Source organism: Sceloporus occidentalis, unplaced genomic scaffold (assembly GCF_023333645.1).
Source record: "Sceloporus occidentalis isolate IW3139 unplaced genomic scaffold, rSceOcc1.0.p SCAF_7, whole genome shotgun sequence".
Classification (NCBI taxonomy): Eukaryota; Metazoa; Chordata; class Lepidosauria; order Squamata; family Phrynosomatidae; genus Sceloporus; species Sceloporus occidentalis.
Genome location: NW_028316987.1, coordinates 97,865,060 through 97,885,072, shown reverse-complemented (window position 1 = coordinate 97,885,072; position 20,013 = coordinate 97,865,060).

The window sequence follows — 20,013 nt, the reverse complement described above, 5'->3', positions numbered from 1 at the left end:
TTCAGCCTGGCAGGAGTGGCCAACTGAGAAATGCCCTCCATTGCCAGACAAGGCAGTCTGTCCCACCGTCCAGCGGCTCTGGACCCTCAGGATGCTCTCCCTGAGGTTGAGGTGGCATGGCTTTCCTTGCCCTTTGACTGGTTTCCGTCCCGGTCTCTGGGGCAGCAGGAGAGAAGCCCATCCTCCCCATGGCCCTGTTCAGGCCCCTGCTCAGCCATGGAGACCAGCTGGCAGGCCTTGGGCAAGAGGCCACGCTCTCTCAGCCCTGGCAGAAGGAGGCCGACTCTGGACAGACCTTGCCATCATAAGCCAGAAATGTCTGGAACCTGTCTCTCTCTTCCTAAGCCTCCCAGAGGATGACCCTTGAAGGGCAGCCCTACAAATGGAAGCAGATAAAGAAGGACATATAGGCCAAAATCTTGGTGGGGTTTTTTCATCCAGCGCAGAAGGTCCACAATCAGGTCAAAGCTGTGAAAGTGGGTCATGTGGGTTCTGCCGCTGCGCATGCAGATGGACGTTGTGTCTGGATGTGTGGCCTTGCGCATGGAGGCGGGGGTGGATTTGTTTCCGCATTTGCTGTCTTGGTTTGGTTAAGCAGAATCCACCTTCTAAGTTGTGGAGCACCATTAATGTAGAATCACAGAATCCTGGAGTTGGAAGAGACCCCCAAAAGGGAGGTAATTTTGGGCTCTGGGCAGCCTGAGTTTGGCAGAAGTGGAAAGAGAGCAGGGAAGAGCCTGGAACATGCCCAGAGCCATCCATGCCCAGCCCCACAACCTATGGGGCTGTTGGAGTCGGGGGCCAGTGATTCTCCCCATAGCCCTGCCCTGGTAGTGCCACTGGGTATGAGATTGCCAGCCTTGGGGCCTGGGATGCAACCTTTGTACTCCGGGGGGGGGGGAGTCTTGAAAAGTGGGTCCCACCTCCATTGGGGGTCCCTGGGGGGCTTCCCTGGCTGTGGGGGCAGGGGCAAGGGCAAGGGCAGCCAGCGGAGAGCGGTCTCGTTGTCATTGTTGGGCCTAGCATTTCCCACAATGCCCCAGGATGGCGCTGCTTGGAGAGCGCTGGGAGAAATTTAGGCAGGGGCCGCAGCAGCTCCTTGGGGGCTCAGGGGTCACCTCTAGGTCCTGCCAGGACACTGGGGCAGCCCAAGGATGCCAGGCTTAGTGGAGCCCATTGGGATGAGGAGGCAGCATGGGCATGCAGGAAGGCCCATGCAGGAAGACACCATCCAAGCCCTCCTTCTGACAGATGGCCAACTATCCTCCAAAGAAGAGGCTGCACCACTCTCCATATTCCAGTATCCAAGGGCTCTTAACAACGTTTAGCTGGAATCTCTTCTCTTGCCATTTGAATTCATTGGTTCATGTTCTATTCTCTGGCGCAGCAGCAGAAAAGCAGCTTGCTCCCTCCTGAATATGGCCTCCCTTCAAGTATTTCAACAGGGCTCTCATCATATCCCCTCTTCACCTTCTCTTCTCCAGGCTAAACATCCCCAGCAGTTCCCTCAGTCTCTCCTCAGAGGGAGGGCTTCATGGTTTCCAGAGCCTTCTTCAGCATTTCAGTTGCCCTCCTTTGGACACATGGCTCCAGTTTCTCCATGTCCTTTTTGAGTTGTTTTGCCCAGAACTGGACACAGGATTATTCCAGGTGGGGCCTGACCAAGGCAGACTGGAGTGGCACTATGACTTCCCTTGATCTGGACACTAGACTTCTATTGACGCAGCCTAGAACCGCATTGGCCTTGTTAGCTGCCGCGTCGCACTCTTGACTCATGTTCAACTTCTGGGCTGCTAGGACTCCCAGATCCCTTTCTCACATACAAGTCTCTCCTTCATCCTATATCTGTGCATTTCCTTTTTCCTTCCTAAGTGCAGTACCTGACATTTCTCCCTATTGAAGTTCATTTTGGCCCAGCTTTCTAGTCTATTCAGGCCATTCTGAATCTTGATCCTGTCCTCTGGAGTATTAGCTACTGCTCCTAATTTGGTGTCACCTGCAAATTTGATAACTATGCCCTCTATTCCTTCATCCAAGTCATTGGTAAAGATGTTGACTATCCCTGGGCCCCTATGGCCCTCTGCTAGGATTATGGCACATTTCCTTTTGGACTGATGCATAAAATGTTTGAAGAGGTGGTCTTGACGTTATTTCCTGCCCCAAAATCATTTCTAAAAGCTATCTAATGTAAGAGGAGAACTTCTGTGCAAGACCACGTTCAGGATCTGTTCCTTGCAGTTCCTGGTCTTGGCTCCCTTTTCTCTGTTCTTCTTTATGGGAAGGAGCGTGTTTTGTCTGCTTGACGCTCTGCAGGACGAGCGGAGACAAAATAATACCCTCCCTTTGATGAACGCTGGTCTTTTGTTCTGCTGTCTTTGGGGCCTGTTTTTGGTTGGTTTCTGGAGGCGCTCATGAAGGGATGGAAGCAGAATGACAGCCTCTGCTTCCTCTCCTTTTCGCGTGATGCCATCACTCATCTGTTGCTGATCTGTTGTTACACCATTATCACTGCGCAATTTCACATTGACAGGTATTTCTTGTTAATGTGAAATTGTGGAATAATGGTACAATAACGGATCAGCAACAAATGAGTGACAGCGTTGTGTGAAAAGGAGAGGAATCATAGATTGCAATTCCATTTCAGTTCCATCGCTCGCGCTTTGTGTGGTGATTGTGCAAAAGAAGCTTTCCTAGACTCCGGAGATTATCAGTCGGGGGACGAAACGTCCTTGTCCTGTGCTTTTGCCATTCTTAAAGCGTGATTGCAAGAAGATTTTGTATTACGTGGTGCTTATCCTATCATTTCCACTTGACCATGATGGTGTGAAAGCCTTTGGAATGATGTGCAGATCCCGGCGTTGAAGCGGCATTGCCCTCCATTTTGCATTGACGGGCATTTGCGTTAATGCAACGCCTCTTCAATGATGGGACAATAGCACTGTGATCTGGAAGCCTTTCCTGGGATCAGAACCAAAGATGGGATAAGGATGCGGGAGCGATCCAGCCCTTATCCCCTCCGTGTGGGATCCTCTCCTCAGTCTACTTCCTCAGATGGAGTGAACGGATGCACAGGAAGGACCTTTATAAGCAGACAGTATGAGCAGCCATGCAAATGCAGTGCATTTTATACGTCTGGTTTTTCCCAAATGTTTATTATTAAGGAAACAAAAGGAAAGCCCCCCGCCCCCCCTTCCACAGAGATGGGCAGAGAAGGCGCGTTGCCATGATGGAAGCGCCAAGGCGAGGGGCCGGATTTGGTGACCCTTGTAAAAGGGCCCAAAGAAACGCTTTCCTTGCTTGTTTGTTGCAAATATTCCTGCATCCCTCTTGCCCTGCAGTTCATGTCCCTCACAACCTAAACAACAACAACAACAAGTTACAATGCCTAATATTAGAATAAAAGCCACAAATGTAGAGCAAGCTTTTTAAAATGCACTGATGGCACAATAGACTCATACACTACACTTTAGGAGAGATACAACTGCTCCATTAGGAAAGCCAATACACAGCAGAGACAGATGTCTATCTACAGGGACTGGAGGAACCGGACACATTTCAAAGTCTCTCCAGCACCTGTTTATTTCCTTTTCAACACATGGGCTGCCATCCAACTTCCCATCAGCGCAGCATAAATATCCGCGCATAGAGATATGCTGCACCAGCACCATGCAACAGCTGTGCAGTATAGCAACAACGCACAACACACGGCAATGGGTGGCCGTTGTTGTGTCATGTGCAAGGCACACAGGAGAACCACAATGCACAATGCATGGTGTGTAACTGCAATGTACAAGACTGCCAATAGACATTGTCTGTTGCATTATGGTGAGTAATTTGGCCTATGTGTGCATTGCACAACCGACGCCTGTGTATGTCACCAATGGAGCACCAGCCATAGTGACTTGCAGTGGAGCATCCCATCATGGCAAAGGGCTAGGTTTTAATCAGGATCAACTGCATGGACACTGAAGAGATGCTCTTACCAGATTAACTGCTTGGTTTGGCTCATGATTGCTCTCACTGGTTTATGTCTTCAGTGTTTTGCATTTCAAGACTGATGAAGTTTTTTGAAGTTGCCTTTGGTGGGTCATGGAGGGCCAGAGGGAAGCTGGGTCCCAGCCTTCAGTATCCTTGTGGGTTTTGCTCCAGACCCAGAAATGCAGACCTCCTGGTTGGCAGCTGAAGCCAAACTCAGGAGGGCATTTTGCCAGCGCAGCGAAGCCCAAGGACAACCATCCTCCAGGAAATAAAGACAATTGGTCGAGGGAAGAAGCTGGCCTGCTCAGCTCCGGCCAAGACCGTCCTGTCCGCAGCTGGGAAGGAGTGGATGGCATCCGTTCACTGGCCCTCAAGATGGCTGCAAAGGTGGCTCTTCCTCTGCCAAGTGGACATTCCCTGGCAAGAAGCAGGAAGCCCTGGCTTCACTTTGGCCTGGCTCTGGCTTGCGCAAGGGCCATTGTGTCCTGGGCAGGCCTTCGGATACATGGAGGAGCTGGGCAAAGGGAGGCAATTTGGGGTCACAGAGCCCACAGCCGGAATGGAGAGCCATGGGGCAGGAGCAGGATATTTGGAGCAGCTGGAGTTCCTGCCTTAATCTGCCCAGGAGGAATTGTTGTAAGCCGCCCGGATTATTATATTAAACTTTATTTCTAAAGCGCTGTAATTATACACAGTGCTGTACAAAGTCAGTAAAATTAAAAAGTATATAAAAGCCTGCCCAAGGCGTACATTCTAAGATAACAATAAAAGAGGAATAGATAAAATTACCATATAGAAAAGAAAAAACAAATTAAAAACAAATTAAATTTGGATTCCCAGTGATTGGGCGGCATATAAATAAATCCTACTATTATTATTATTATTATTATTATTATTATTATTATTAATTGTGGTTCCCTTGCCAAGTCCATGAAGGAACCTGCCTTCTGCACCAAAGGTGCCAAACAAACTTCCCTTTGCATTATCTTTGAGACCGAGGCTGCATCCACACTGGAGAAATAACCCGGTTTGGCATCACTTTAACTGCCCTGGCTCAAGGCTATGGAATTCTGGGATCTGGACTTTGAGGTGGGGACCCCCACAACATACTCCAACTCCCAGGATTCCATAGCCTTGAGCTGGAAAGAGTTAAAGCGGTGCCAAACTGGGTTATTTCTCCAGTGTGGATGCAGCCTAGGAAAGGTTTGGGGAAGTCTGGCATCTAGTGGCTGAAGCTGGCATTGCAGGCTGATTTGCATTAACCAGAATTACTGTCAATACTGGCGCATGGCTTGACATTTGAGTCAAAAAACTGACCCAGAAAACCTGGCTGACGACGCATCCATGGCTCAGTGCAAGTACTGTACTTCCACACTTGTTTTGGAAAGGAGCCATGCCCTGGCGAAAGGGCTCTGCGCTCTCATCCTGCAGCCTTCCGTGTGAACACAGTGATCGCTGATGGAATTTTGTAGGTCCTTTGGCATCCTTTTCTTTGCTTCATCCTTTAGATCCTTGGTTACGTGCCCCTAGGAGGTTTTGCACCCAAAACCTGCCCTTGACTTATGCATCAGCTCAGCGTATTGCCGAGGATATATATATATATACGGTAATTAATCCATTTGGAAAACTAAAATATACTCTCTGAAGACGCAGCCCCAGATGCAAGCGAAACGTCAGGAATAAAACAAAGGACACGGCCTGAGAAACCCACAAACAAACTATGGATGCCAGCCATGAAAGCCTTCAAATATATTGTTTGTGGATGATATTTTTAATTGTTTTATTCCTGTAATCTTTTTTAGAGTTTTTATTTGTGGGCCGCTTTAGGTCCCTTTCGGGGAGAAAAGGGGGATAGGAATCAAACAAAGAAAGAAAGAAAAGGCAGAAGGCCAAGAGTCTCTTTGCATCTACACCAAGTTTCACAGAGACCACAATACTATCCTTTTGTTGTTGTTGCTGTTATGTGCTTTTGAGTCATTTCCAACTTATAGTGACCTTAAGGGTTTTCTGGGGCTGAGAGTGTTTGACTCGCCCAAGAGCAGAAAATCGAACCCAGGTCTCCAGTGATGCAGCGACTCTCAGACCAGTAAACCACACTGGCTCCCAGCCTTGTACATTAGGAGACTATCCATGCTTGGAGACAATCAATAGGGAAGCTGTATTCATTTGAAATGCATAGAATCATAGAGCCACAGAGCTGGAAGGGACCCCAAGAAGGGCCCTGATCCAGTCCCACCCCTCCTTCTGCCATGCAGGAACTCTCCATCAAAGCATCCCCATTGACAGATGGCCACCCAGCCTCTGATTCAATTTCCAGGGGAATTGGTGAGAAACAGTAGTTATCTCCCACATCCACCCGGTAGATGTTTTTCAGACGCTGGCAGCATTCATAGCATAGTAAGTGGGCATTTCCCTGTCATCCAAGCGTCCCTGGGCAAATAATACTAATAACAAGGCCTTATCCGGTGGCTGCATTTTCTCTCCAGAAGGCTGGGCAAAGTCAGCTCATGTTGCAGAGACAGATAAGACTGTTTCCATCTTAGAAAGCCTGAGAAACTGTTCCTTTGTTAGGATGCGATGATTTTGCCCCCCCAAAAACCCCATTAGGCTGGAAGAGTCTCAGCACTTTCCAGATTGAGGAAGAGTTATTGAAGGCTGGGAAAGATCAGTTCATAGAATCATAGAATCATAGAATCGTAGAGTTGGAAGAGACCACAAGGGCCCTGATCCAGTCCAACCCAATCTGCCATGCAGGAAATCTCAATCAAAGCATCCCCAGCAGGTGGCCATCTAACCTCTGCTTAAAGATCTCCAAGGAAGGAGACTCCACTAGACTCCGAGGAAGGAGTGGGTTCCACTGTCAAACAGCCCTTACTCTCAGGAAGTTCCTCCTAATGTTGAGCTGGAATCTCTTTTCCTGGAGCTTGCCTCCATTGCTCCATTGGGTCCTATTCTCTGGAGCAGCAGAAAACAAGCTTGCTCCCTCTTCAACATGACATCCCTTCAAATATTTGAACAGGGCTTTCATATCACCTCTTAATCTTCTCTTCTCCAGGCTAAACATCCCCAGCTCTCTAAGTCGTTCCTCATAGGGCATGGTTTCCAGACCCTTCACCATTTTAGTCTCCCTCCTTTGGACACATGGCTCCAGTTTCTCAATGTCCTTTTTGAATTGTTTTGCCTAGAACTGGACCCTGGATTATTCCAAGTGAGGCCTGACCAAAGCAGAATAGAGTGGCACTATTACTTCCCTTGATCTAGACACTATACTTCTATTGATGCAGCCTAAAAATTGCATTGGCCTTGTTAGCTGCCGCATCGCACTGTTGACTCATGTTCAACTTGTGATCCACTTGGACTCCCAGATCCCTTTCGCACGTAGTTTCATTCAGCCAGGTGTCCCCCATAATCCTATATCTATGCATTTTATTTTATTGCCCTAAGTGCAATACCTTACATTTCTCCGTGTTGAATTTCATTTTGTTAGCTTTGGCCCAGCTTTCTAGTCTATTCAGGTCATTTTGAATCTTGATCCTGTCCTCTGCAGTATTAGCTATTCCTCCTAATTTGGTGTCATCTGCAAATTTGATAAGTATGCCCCCAGTTCTGTCGTCCAGGTCATTGATAAAGATGTGGAATAGCCCTGGGCCCAGGACAGAGCCCCACTGGACACCCCACTGGTCACTTCTCTCCAGGATGAAAAGGAGCCATTGTTGAGCACCCTTTGGGTTCGGCCGGTCAACCAATTACAGACCCATTTAACAGTTACTTTGTCTAGCCCACATTTTACAAGCTTGTTTGCAGGAATGTCATGGGAACCTTGTCAAAGGCCTTACTGAGATCAAGATCTACTACATCCACAGCATTCCCTTCATCTACCAAGATGGTCATTTTATCAAAGACGGAGATAAGGTTTGTCTGGCATGACTTCTTTCTCTGAAACCCATGTTGACTCTTTGTGATGATGGCATTGCCTTCTAGAGCCCTGGTGGCGCAGTGGTTCAATGCCTGCACTGCAGCCATTTGCTCAAAACCACAAGAAGGTTGCGAGTTCAAGACCAGCAAAAGGGCCCAAGCTCGACTCAGGCTTGCATCCTTCCGAGGAGGGAGCTAAAATGAGTACCCAGACGGTTGGGGGCAAATTAGCTTACTTGCTAATTAGCTTACTTGCTGTTCACCGCTATGACCTTTGGAATAGCGGTATATAAATAAAACAAATTATTATTAATTATTATTAGATGTTCACAGACTCTCTGTTTAATGATCTGCTCCAGAATCTTTCCTGGGATTGATCTCAGACTAACTGGAGGATCATTGTTGGGATCCTCTTTCTTCCCCTTTTTGAAGATGGGGACAACGTTTGCCCTCCTCCAGTCGGCTGGGATTTCTCCTCTTCTCCAGGAGTCCTCAAAGGTTATTATTGCCAATGGCCCCGATATTACATTTGCGGTTCTTTTAATGCCCTTGGATGTAGTTCGTCTGGTCCTGGAGACTTAAATTCATTTAGATTAACAAGGTATTCCTCTACTATCTCTTTACTTATTCTGTGCTGAAATTCCCCTATTCTGTCCTCTGCTCCATTATCCTCAGGTTGAGCCCCTTTGCCTTTTCTGAGAAGACTGAGGCAAAGAAGGTGTTGAGTAACTCTGCCTTTTCTCTATCTCCTGTTAGCATTTTGCCATCTTCTCCACGCAGTGGCCCTACCGTTTCCTTCTTCTTCCTTTTGCTGCGGACATATCCAAAAAAGCCCTTTTTATTGTTCTTAACCTCTCTAGTAAGCCTGAGTTCATTCTGCGCTTGAGCTTTTCTGACTTTACCCCTAAAAATGCCTGCTATTTCTTTGAATTCCTTTTTTGTGACTTCCCCCTTTTTCCATTTCTTATACATCTTCCGTTTCAAACTTAGATCGGTTGAAAGTTCCTTCGTCATCCATCCTGGTTTCTTGAGACACCTCCCGTTTTTCTTTCTCACTGGAACTGTTTGAGATTGTGCCTTCAGAATCTCCCTTTTGAGAAACTCAGTTAATCTGAGATGGTGGACAATTGCTGGGGACGATGGGCAAGGTGCTGCTGCTGGCATTCATGTCCTTCTAGTGTGTTGTTGTTGTTGTATACCTTGAAGTCATTTCTGACCTATGGCAACTCTAAGGTGTTTTCTGGGCAAGATTTGTTCAGAGGAGGCTTGTCATCCTCTGAGGCTGAGAGAGTGTGACTTATTGCCCAGGGTCTCCCAGTTGGGTTCATGGCTGAGCTGGGAATCGAACCCTGGTCTCCAGAGTCCAACCCTCTAACCCAGTGGTCCCCAGTCTGTGCCCTTTATAAGAGATTTTGGACTTCAGCTCCCAGAAGCCTCAGCCACGTTGACCAATAGCCTGGGATTCTGGGAGCTGAAGTCCAAAATCCCTTATAAAGAGCACCGTTTGAGGACCACTGCTCTAAGCACTATGCCATGGTGGCTCTTACTGGTTCTGCTGGTGGGCTCCCAGTAAAGCCACTGGGCAAGGAAATGTTGGATTGAAGAGGCTTCCCTTGGGTTTGGCCCAGTTGCGCAACTTTGCTCACATGCATTGCTCTCTCTCTCTCTCTCTCTCTCTCTCTCTCTCTCTCGTTACTGAAATACCTATTAGCTGGACGCCTTGGACCGCCCAGTAAGTCACAAACCCCCGTGAGCCTGATAAATCACCTTCCATTTCCCCAGTGGCAATATGGCTGCTTACGCTAAACATCTGTGAACACCTGGGAGAAACGAAAAGGTGAATGCCTTCCTCAGACCTGATGGGAGCATGAGATTCGGGAAGAGGCTGGATGGCCATCTGCCAATGGGGATGTTTTGATGGAGAGTTCCTGCATGGCAGAAGGATGGGGCTGGACTGCATCAGGGCCCTTCTTGGGTCTCTTCCAAATCTTCTATGCTTCTGTGTTTCTCAGAGGCAGAGGGATGGCACAGCTCAGCCCAGATGAATCTCCCACAGCTTCCATGATAGATGACCTGCGCACCAAAACCGAATGAGAAACATTTAAGCTTCTGAGAAAGCCAGAGCCATGGAGATGTATGGCTGGGCTTAGGGGAAGGGCACTTTGTATAAACACAGGGGTCCTCTGGCCTCCGTCATGCGCCAGAAGGGAAAGGGATTGGTCCTCCTCTTGAGGAGCTGAGTCTGCAAGGGATGAGAGTGAACCTGCGAGATGAAATGGACCTGTCCTTTCAGGTGGAAAAGAGGTGGATTGGGATATGTTATCTTTCACATCCGCCCTATAGACATGTTTTATACGCTGGCAGCATTCATAACAGAATAACCGGGCATTTTAACCAAGCAGTTCTGTAGCACATAATGCTAACCATGAGGCCTTCGGTGGTTGCATTCTCTCCAGACGGCTGAGCAAAGGCAGCTCACGTTCCTCGTTCTGTTACAAGAAAAGGATGCCCTGCTGTTATTGACTGAGGTTTCGGACCATGTCCAAGAATCTAGGAATCGAAGAGGTTTTGTCGCATAAAGGGGCCCATTTGAAATCCTTTCTGACTGATGGCAAACCTATCACAGGGTTTTCTTAGCCAGGTTTGGCCACCATTGCCTTCCTCTGCGGCTGAGAGAGTGGGACTTCCAGTGGGTTCCCACAGCTGAGGAAGGATTTGAACTCCGGTCTCCAGTAGTCCTAGTCCAGCAATCAGACTGCTACTACAGCAGCCTGGATCAGGTTGGTGTCATTAGTCTCCTAATAAATAACAACAACAACAACAACAACAACAACAACAACAATAGTAGTTATGTGCATAGTTTTTTGTGGCCATGTTCTAGAGAAGAGTTTATTCCTGATGCTCCGCCGGCATCTGTGGCTGCAAAATGGTCAGGAATAAACTCTTCTAGAACATGGCCACATAGCAGCCCAAAAACTAAGGCCATGTAACCCTCTGACTTCACAATAGTTATGCATCTTCCATCTGTTTCCACCTTAAGGTGACCCTAAAGTAAACCTATCCAGGGGTTTCCTGGGGCTGAGAATACATGATTGACTTAAGGTCACCCAGTGCTTTTCCATGGCTGAGCGGGGAATCGAACCATGATCTCCTAGAATCCTAGTCCAGCATCCAATGGCTCTCAATCTGTCTGTCTGTCTATCCATCCATCAATGATCTTTCCAAAAGAGTACCTGGAAGGGGACCTTTGTGGGAAATGCCACTCCGCTCCCCTCCTTGCCCAAACTCCACAGCCGTGGCATTTCCTTGACTTCAGCCCCTTTTTGTTTCCAGATCCCGGCCTGGTTTGTGCGCTCCTCCCCGGCCCTTAATCTGAAACACTGGTTTCTGGCCCCGCAGGGATTAGGTTCTCCTGGGTGCCTCTAATCCATGGGCTTCTGGACTGAGCGCTTGGGATGCAGAAAGAAAGGCTGCAAAGGTCTATGGCTGGGTGATCCGACTGCACACCTGAGCCCTTAATCTTGCTTGGTGAAGTGGTTTCCATTCCCACCAGACGCTGATGCATGATGCATGCCACTGTGCCGCCATGCACACATTCTTGCCCCACTTTGTCCATGGGGCAAAGGAAGCCCTGGCTGTGTGCGTGTGCTTTGGCTACAATAGGAGTGAATTGTGGGACAGGAGGGCCATAGGGACTTCCAATCCTTTCTCAAACCAGGAGAAGTTCAACAAAAGGGAAGGGAGGCAGGAGGGTGGCAGTCCTGTGGCCCTCCAGATGGCAGAGAGTGCCAACTCCCAGCATTCTTCACTGCTGATGGGAACTGCAGCCCAGCAGCATTGGGAGATGGGGGCCTTGCCTCTCCTTTCCAGAATCTCAGGGGTGCCATGAAGAGCTAAGCCCCAGGTGTCTGTCAGAGGGTCTTTCGCCACCCACAGCTGTGACCAGGCTTGCATGGGGAGTGGGCTGACCAGGGTTGGCTCTCTTGGCTGCCCAAGAAGAGAAGGAGCCCAGAGGCCCAAAGTCATTTTATGGCCTCCTCTGGTGTAAGGAAGGGCCTCTGTGGCTGCATGGAGTCCCTACACTTCAGCCATAGAATCATGGAATCCTAGAGTTGGAAGAAGCCCCAAGGGCCAACCAGTCCATGCAGGAACTCTCAATCAAAGCATCCCCATTGACAGACGGCCATCCAGCCTCTGCTTAAAGACCCCCAAAGAAGCCAGAGTTGGGGAAGCCTGCATCAGGTCAGCAGGTCAAGCTTTGGATCAGACTCCATCCAGTGTCCTTGGCTGTCCATCCAGTGAGGCCACGGGAGACAGGGCCTTTTCCGTGGCTGCTCCATGAGAGGCTAGGCTGGCCCCCTCCGCATCTCCTTTCGCTGAGGGTCTTTAGTGCTGTCTACTTGTATCTTGTAGAAAAGTTGGGATATAAATGAAAAGAACAAGGAAAACAAGACTCCTGCTGGCTGGTCCAAAGTGGCAGCCCATGGCCCAAACATGCGTGTGCGTGCGTGCGTGCGTGCGTATGTATATGTGTGCATGTGCCAGGCTACATCATTTTGGGGAAAGGTGCTCACAGGCCCCAGTTCCAGGCCCCAAGGCTCCAATTAGTCCATTCCTGACAGATGTAGCCACCAACTGTGTCTCTTTCCCCTTTACTTTAGAGAAAGCACAGGGGACCCAATCTTGGGCATGGAGGGGTGTGTGTGTGTGTGTGTGTGTGTGTGTGTTTAACCCTTTGCCCCTAATCCAGATGCCTGGGCCCATGCCTGCCCCTCTCTCTGCCCTCAAGTGCTCCGTTGCTTTTAATGGCTCCCTTGGGGCAATAACACCCCAGTCCTCCCTCCCTTTGCTCTCATACTGGGAGGGCCAGTGCCGCCTCCTTCCCTCCAATCCCCCCCCCCAAGAAGCCCAATGGCTCTGCAGGGCAGGGGGGCAAAAAGGACCCCAGACCCAGCCAGGACCATGGCAGGGTCCAGGATCTAGGCATCAACATCCAGGCAGGGATCTGCTTGGCGAAGGTGCTCTTTGCAGCCAATGGGTCTCCCTGGCCAGGGAGGCTGGACTGGCTTCCTCCCTCCTCTCCTTTTGCTGCCAGGTTTGGGGAAACTGTTTAACCAGAAAAAAGCTTTTCAGTGTGCTTACAAGTTTTCTCCTTTGCCTTTGCTGTAAATCGCTATGGTAAATGGCTTTCATGCTATAGAGGGTTTAATGCCATTGCAACCATAATCTTTTCTTATGTTTCCCACCTCTCTCTTTGTTTCTAGTCCCATTGCTTTTTATCTATAATCACCTCGAGGGCCAAATTTGGCAAAAAGGGCAGGAGTACAAACAAAGTACCCATGGCAAGGCATACAAGGCTTGATGCCGAACATCAAGAAAACAAAAGTAATGACCATGGAAGAGCTGCAAGAATTCAGCCTTGAAACAGTCAAAGCGTTCCCATGCCTTGGATCAAACACTGATCAGAATGGAGGCTGCAGTCAAGACATGAGAGGAAGCAGCCTTGAAAGAACTGGACAAGATCCTAAAATGTAAAGATCTAACTCTGAACACTAAAGTGAGGACAGCCCAAGCTACTGTATTCATCGCAGACCTGTATGGATGCGAGAGCTGGACAGCCAGCAAAGCGTCTGAAAGGGAAATGAATTAATTTGAGACGTGGCGCTGGAGAAGAGGATAGTGCGGATCGCCAAGAAGACAAACAAATGGGTTTGAGAACAGATTGAACCCCTGGAACAGATCAAGATGACAAAACTGGGGCTGCTGTTCTTTGGACACATCATGAGAAGGCAAGACTCACTGGACAAAACAATGATGCTAGGGAAGGTGGAAGGATGTAGTAAGAGAGGGAAACCCTCCCCAAACCCTCACCCTTTCTCTGCCGCTTGCGGTGCCTCCATGGACCCCAGCCATGGCTGCCATGTTTATGCAAGGAAAGGTAAGAGAGCAGATGTCCCTCTGCTGCCTTCCTTCCTAAGGACACTTGGTGCCAGGGATTTGGGCCCAGGCACCCGCTGCAAATAGCAAGTATAAATGAAATGGGTGGGTGGGTAGGTGGTGCCCGGCTGGCTCCCCTCCTGCAAAGCCCTTGGCAAAGGTGGATTGGAAAGGCCTCATGTGAACCCATGGGGTTTGGGGCTGAAGCAGGGAGGCCAGGGGACGCTGAGTTTGTCTTGTTTTAAATATTTGGTCCCTGCCTTTTGCTGCAGAGATGTCCCTCCGCTGCCACCTTCCCTTCCTTCTTCTCTGGAGCCAGGAGATGTCGCTTCATCAGGCCCAGCGGGCAACCAAGGCAGCACTGGGCACATTTGGAAGGGAAAGTTAATTAGACAGAAGCCATAAAACTGGCAATAAAGAGCCAGTCTGCTTGGGCAAAATGGTTTCATTAGAGGAACAGCTCAAACATGGAGAAGAGCAAACACGGCTGGAATCTTTGCCAAGACCCAGCGGCTCTTCTCTTCCCACTGCTCTCTTTCTGCCTTTTTGGACAGCAGCAATTCCTGACTCAGCCAGAGCCACCTGGGCACAAAATGGGGGCTGAAAGGGACTGAGTCCAATCTGGGGTTTAGCTTGAACTCTAAAGGGGCTGCCCCATGCGCTGAACCCAGATGTCCGTGAAATCACCTGGGAGGGCAGAGGAATCTGGATTACGGGGGTGGGGGGGGCCAAATATGTCCTCCTTTTCCAGACATGTCCTGCGTTCCAACCTTCTGTCCAAGAGGAAATCCAAAATGTCCTCCATTTTAAGCATGCGTTTACATTTACCTTAGTGCTTTTAGCCTTTCTTTGGTCATGTCCTCCATTTTTATTGAATGCCCCCCATTTTGAGGTGCCTTGTCCTCCTTTGCAGTTAAGTCACGGGGTGGGGGTGGGGGGAGAAAGGAGGGCCTGAGAGTCTTCAGCATCTTAATTCACTTTATTCTCTGCAGAAAGGGGTTTTCTGCTCCATCCGGAAGATGGCTGCAGCCCTGCAGCCCTCTCTGCTGCCTCATTGCTGCTTGGCTGGATGTCCCTGGGAATTACTCTGCACTCAAGTCGATTATGTGGGTTTTCGGTGCAACAGCCAAGGCGTGTGGGTGGGAGTGAGAGAAGGGGAGAGAGAAGGAAAGAGAAGAACTTGTTACCTGCAAGGTGTGAATCCTGGGAGAAGGCGGCGCAGGATCCGTCATTCTCTCCTCCTGCAATGGAGAAATCGATCCCCTCCTTCTCTAGATGACTGTTTACATCTCAGTTGCATCTATTAATTAAAAACAAAACCTAGAACCACACCAAACATTTTGTTCCTGAAGAAGGGGGTAAAACAAGGGGCTCTCAGAGATGCTGCAGCCGTCCCTTCTGCCACCAGCTCCTTGAAATTCCCCTGAAACCCTCCTCTCTTTTTGGCTCATTGCTGACCATGAGGACTAGAAGCTCCTTCTTTGGCTAAGCTCGCCCAGTCACTCCTGCCTCTGCCCAGTATAGGCGTATAACAGGGGCCACTTGCCCAGTGGCTGAGAGAGAGCGGCTGGACAGAGGGCAGGGGTCACTTGAACCCACCTGGTGCCCCCCAGTGCCCCTAGGATAGGCCCTCCGCACAGGGGTGGCTCAAAGGGACTGGCATGCCCTTTCCTGCCCAAATGCAGCCACGGTGGGCAGGGGATGGGCGAGGGGCCTGCCACTATGGGGTGCCCGAAGCTTCCAGGGTGGGGGGCAATGGCAAGGCTGCAGGAGAAGGGATTTTGGGGGGAGGCTGTGGCTGCCATTGGCTCTCTCCTGGGCAAGGATGCGGCTGCCTCTGGGCGCATGGGGTCTCTGCATGGATGCATCCTCCCAGGTGGGCATGCTGACCAGGTACCAAGGGAGCCTGCCTCTTTTTCCTCCTCCTCCTCCTCCTGGTCAGTGAACTTTGGCAAGTCTCATGCTCTCAGCCCAGAGGAAACCTGCCCTGGACAAATCTTGCCAAGAAAACCCTTTGTTAGGGTCATCTCCGGCCAGGTCACCTTAAATCAGAAACAATATGGAGGCACACAACAGCTACCCCAAACATCCCCACTTGACCCCAATGGCTGGCCCTTCTCTCCTGCCATTCCCGCATGGGACTCCAGGTGGTGCTCATGGGGTTCCCAGGCCATCCCTGGTCAGCAGCATTGACCAAGCCAGAGCTCCTTCCCTCGCAACAGCATTCTCCGGCCAAGGCCTCCCTGGCCAAGTCCTCCTGCTCTGTGCAGACCTTGCCTCTCCTCCTTCTCCTCCTCCTCCCAGGGTTACCTGCAAGAGGCAGCGACAAACACAAACACACTCACAGACACACACCTAAGCCCTGAGCCCTGCAAAGCTGAGAGGCTGGGAGGTGGCTGATGGGTCCTACAGTGGGCAGAGGCAGGGAGAGCGGGGTGGGAAGAGGGGCTTATACACAACATTAAGAAGCACTCCTTTATGGTAAGCGGTGCTCAAGAGTGGGACATGAATGGCCTTGGAGGCTGGAGGGCTCTCCTTCCTTGGAGGTCTTCCTTGGAGGCCGGATGGGCATGTAATCCTGCATGGTATGGTGACGGGCAGTACATTCCTATTACAATTATGCCAACTACGGGTATTTTAAATTTGCTTATCTGTCTATCTATGGCATTTATCAAACGGGGTTTTTCCAGCTCAGGTCCAGGGTGAGTGCGAATTGAGCAATGCGGATTCACGTCATAGCATTAATGTATTTTCACACCTGGTTGCTTTCAATGGGAGCCCCTCCCGTGGGGCTTCCGCGGGGCTTCTGAACTGAATCCTTACTGGTTCTTCATTTTTGTGAGTCCGCTAAAAAGTGAGTTGACAGGATTCGCATTGAGGCTCGGTTCGAATTCACTGCGTATTGGTCTGGTGTGGAATGCCAGTTTGCTTGCGCTCTGGAACGCCACTGCAAAACCCCCGGGTTGCAAATTTCCCATGATGCCATGCTGCAATTTTGCCCCATTTGCTTCCAGTGCTCCTCCCTGAATGAATGCATTCACGTTTTAACATGGAGAGGAGCCATGCTGGCAAGGAGAAAGGGAAAAGGGGGGCAAAGAGAGAGAGAGTGGGGTTAGTAAAGTTTCTAGAGGACTCTTTGGGGGTGGGGGGCAGGATGTCCTCCAAAGTGGGGCCAAGGGGGAGGCAGGGTTTACTTCCAAGGAGAACTGCAGTTTCTACACGGATTATTTTGCAGTGAAAAAATTTATTATTATTATTATTATTATTATTATTATTATTAATAATAATAATAAATTCTTTCACTGCAAAATAACAACAACAACAACAACAACAACAACAACAACAATAATAATTTTGCCGGTGGGTGATACATCCGGATGAAGCAGAGAGCATTTAGAGATAGGTGACATTCCCTATCCTTCATGTGAGGCTAGGGATGGAGATCCAGATGGCAGATCTGAAGGGAAAGAAACAGAGGCTGGAGGGAGAGATGGAACTCCCAGAATTCCATAGCCTTGAGCCAAGGACCCCACAACAAACTCCAACTCCCATAGTAATATTTTAATAATAATAATAATAATAATAATTTAAGTTATTAGTTTGCTGAGGCACCAGAGCTCTCTGGCAGAGAAGGCTCGATGTCTCAGGACACTACAGTTCCCAGAATTCCATAGCACTGAGCCAGGACAGTCAAAGTGGAGTTAAACCAGATTATCTCCCCAGTGTGGATGCAACCTAAGAGAAGGCAACTGCTACAAAGGGAAGGAGAGATGTAGATGGAATAGATGAGGGGAATGACAAGAGGATAGATGTGGATGTGGCTGAAATGGATGGGGGCTCAGACAGGGAGGACCCTTTGAATTTGGCTGCCAGGGAAGAAGAAAGAGGAAGCTGTCATTCTCATGAAAGTGGAGCCAGGCTCCCTTCTTCACCTGGAAGTGCAAAGGTTCAGGATGCCTTCAGGGCCCCACTGGGCATGCGCAAGGGTCCCAATTCGAATCCTTGAATCCCCATGGTATGCACCGGTGTGGAAATACAATGTGCAGTCACTCCGTTTTGCCTGAATCCGCACCACGTGACTTGCCCCTCAGTTCGGAAGGGCAACGAATGGGCAACCAGGTGTGATAAAACACTTGCGTTATAACGTCGATTTGCATCGTTCGACCCGCACTCACCCCTGATCTGAGCTCCAATAACCTCAGTGTGATAAACACCTATGTATCCACACCTCTATCCAGAATTTGCATCTATATCTGATTTCTGTGAAAGCCGGACAGTAAAGCAAGATGACAGAAAGAGAACTCATTTCAATTTGTGAGTACCATAGACCACCAAAAAGGACAAATGAGTGGATCTAAGAGCAAATCAAGCCTAAACTCTCCCTAAAGGCTTTTGTGCTTTGGACATATCATGAGACAACATGGTTGACTGGGTTAGACAAAGATGCTGGAGAAGTGGAAGGAAAAAGGAAAGGAGGAAAAGCAAAACAGGTGGATTGACTGAAGCAAGGAAGCCAAACCCAGGTCTGAGTCTGCAAGGCCTGAGCAGGATGGCAAGAAAGTCACCAGAAGTCAAAGCTGTCTTGACAGCAAATCCACAGAAACCTCTGCTCTTTTGTTCTGGGGATGGTTTCTTTCTCTCAGTCTTTTTCTCTTTGTTGTGGTTGTTGGGTGCCTTCAAGTCATTTCTGTTTCATGGAGATCTTGAAGAAAACCTATCAGGAGGATTTCTTGGCAGGATTGTTCAGAGAGGATTTGCCTTTGCTTTCCTCTGAGGCTGAGAGGTTGTGACTTGCCCAAGGTGGGCTTCCATGGATGAGCAAATGGGATTTGGACCCTCGCCTCCAGAGTAATAGTCCAGTTCTCAACCCAGCACATTAAGGGCCAGCTGGGAGGAACTGAGGCCAAGGCATTAGATAAAGGCGGAAGGGGCTGGGGGCAGGCAGAATGCCCCAAGGGTCCGGAAGGGATCTGGGGCAGCCAGCGTGGCAGAGGAAAGCCGGCTGCCAAGAGGACAGAAGGAATCGCTCTAAATGGAAGTCCTCCCTTTGCAGAAAGTGGCCACAAATCCTGGGGGCTCCTTGCGTGGATGAACTGGAACTGAGGAGCCAGAGGAGGATGGGGGGGGGGGCAGAGGGAGGCACTCCTCCAAATTCCTAAGTCCCTGCAAAGAAGTGTTGGCAGGGCAGCTGAGCAGCTCCTTGCACTGCCCATTGGCATCCTGTGCCTTCCTGGTGAACTGCTTGACCACTTTGGCCAAAACAGGGTGAAGCAAAAAAGGGGTTGCAGGCTGGTAAAGGCAGAGCGGGAAGATAAGTTAAAGGGTAACTGTGCAACTGGAACCAGCAGGACGCATGCACCCCCCCCCACAACTCTCGGCACCTTCTCCCTCCCTCCCTCCCTCCCTCCCTCCCTCCCTCCCTCCCTCCCTCCCTCCCTCCCTCCCTCCCTCCCTCCTGCCCAGCTCTCTGTCTCTTTTGAGCCACCCTTCAGCTACTGAGAAGCCAGCTTGAGCAGAAGCAGGGCCTTATGACCCCCCCCCCCCCCGCTCCATTAGCTGTGGCACAACAAATGGGTCAGCCCTGGGTCTCAGGCTTTGGCCCTGAAATCGGAGGCCCTGGCAGGGTCCTGAGCTATCAAGGAAACTGTCAAACATATGTGAGCATCTTGAGAGTTCCACTGGTCAGACTGCATGCGGTGGCTTCTTTGACACCCCAAAACTCACCCTGGCACCAAAGACAGACACTCAGCCGCTTGTATTCAGTGGGAAAGCCCCACTTCCAACATCCCCACGCAATACCATGTGCAGCCCTTCACATGTACCCAGGCGCTTGCTTTTCCCACACAGATCTGGTCAGAGCAGAAGAGACCCTAGTGGTTCTCTGGGACCCAGTGGCCACTCCCTGCCTTCTCACCAGAAAAGCAGCACTTCCTCAGGCAAACTGCAAATCCCTGGTCAGGATCCATGAAGGGGATTGGGAGACTTAGCAGGGGCAGCAGAGACCCAAAGGCCCCAATGAGAGGGGAAGGGAGGGCTTGACCGGATGGACATACTGCTGGGGGGTGCGCTGGGAGGGTAAGGGGCTCCGGTTTTGAAGGGGAGCAAGTGACACATTCCTCAGTCTTGCATCAGATGTTGGGCTGCTATGGCCAAAACACTTGGAGCCGCATCACGTTTATCAGC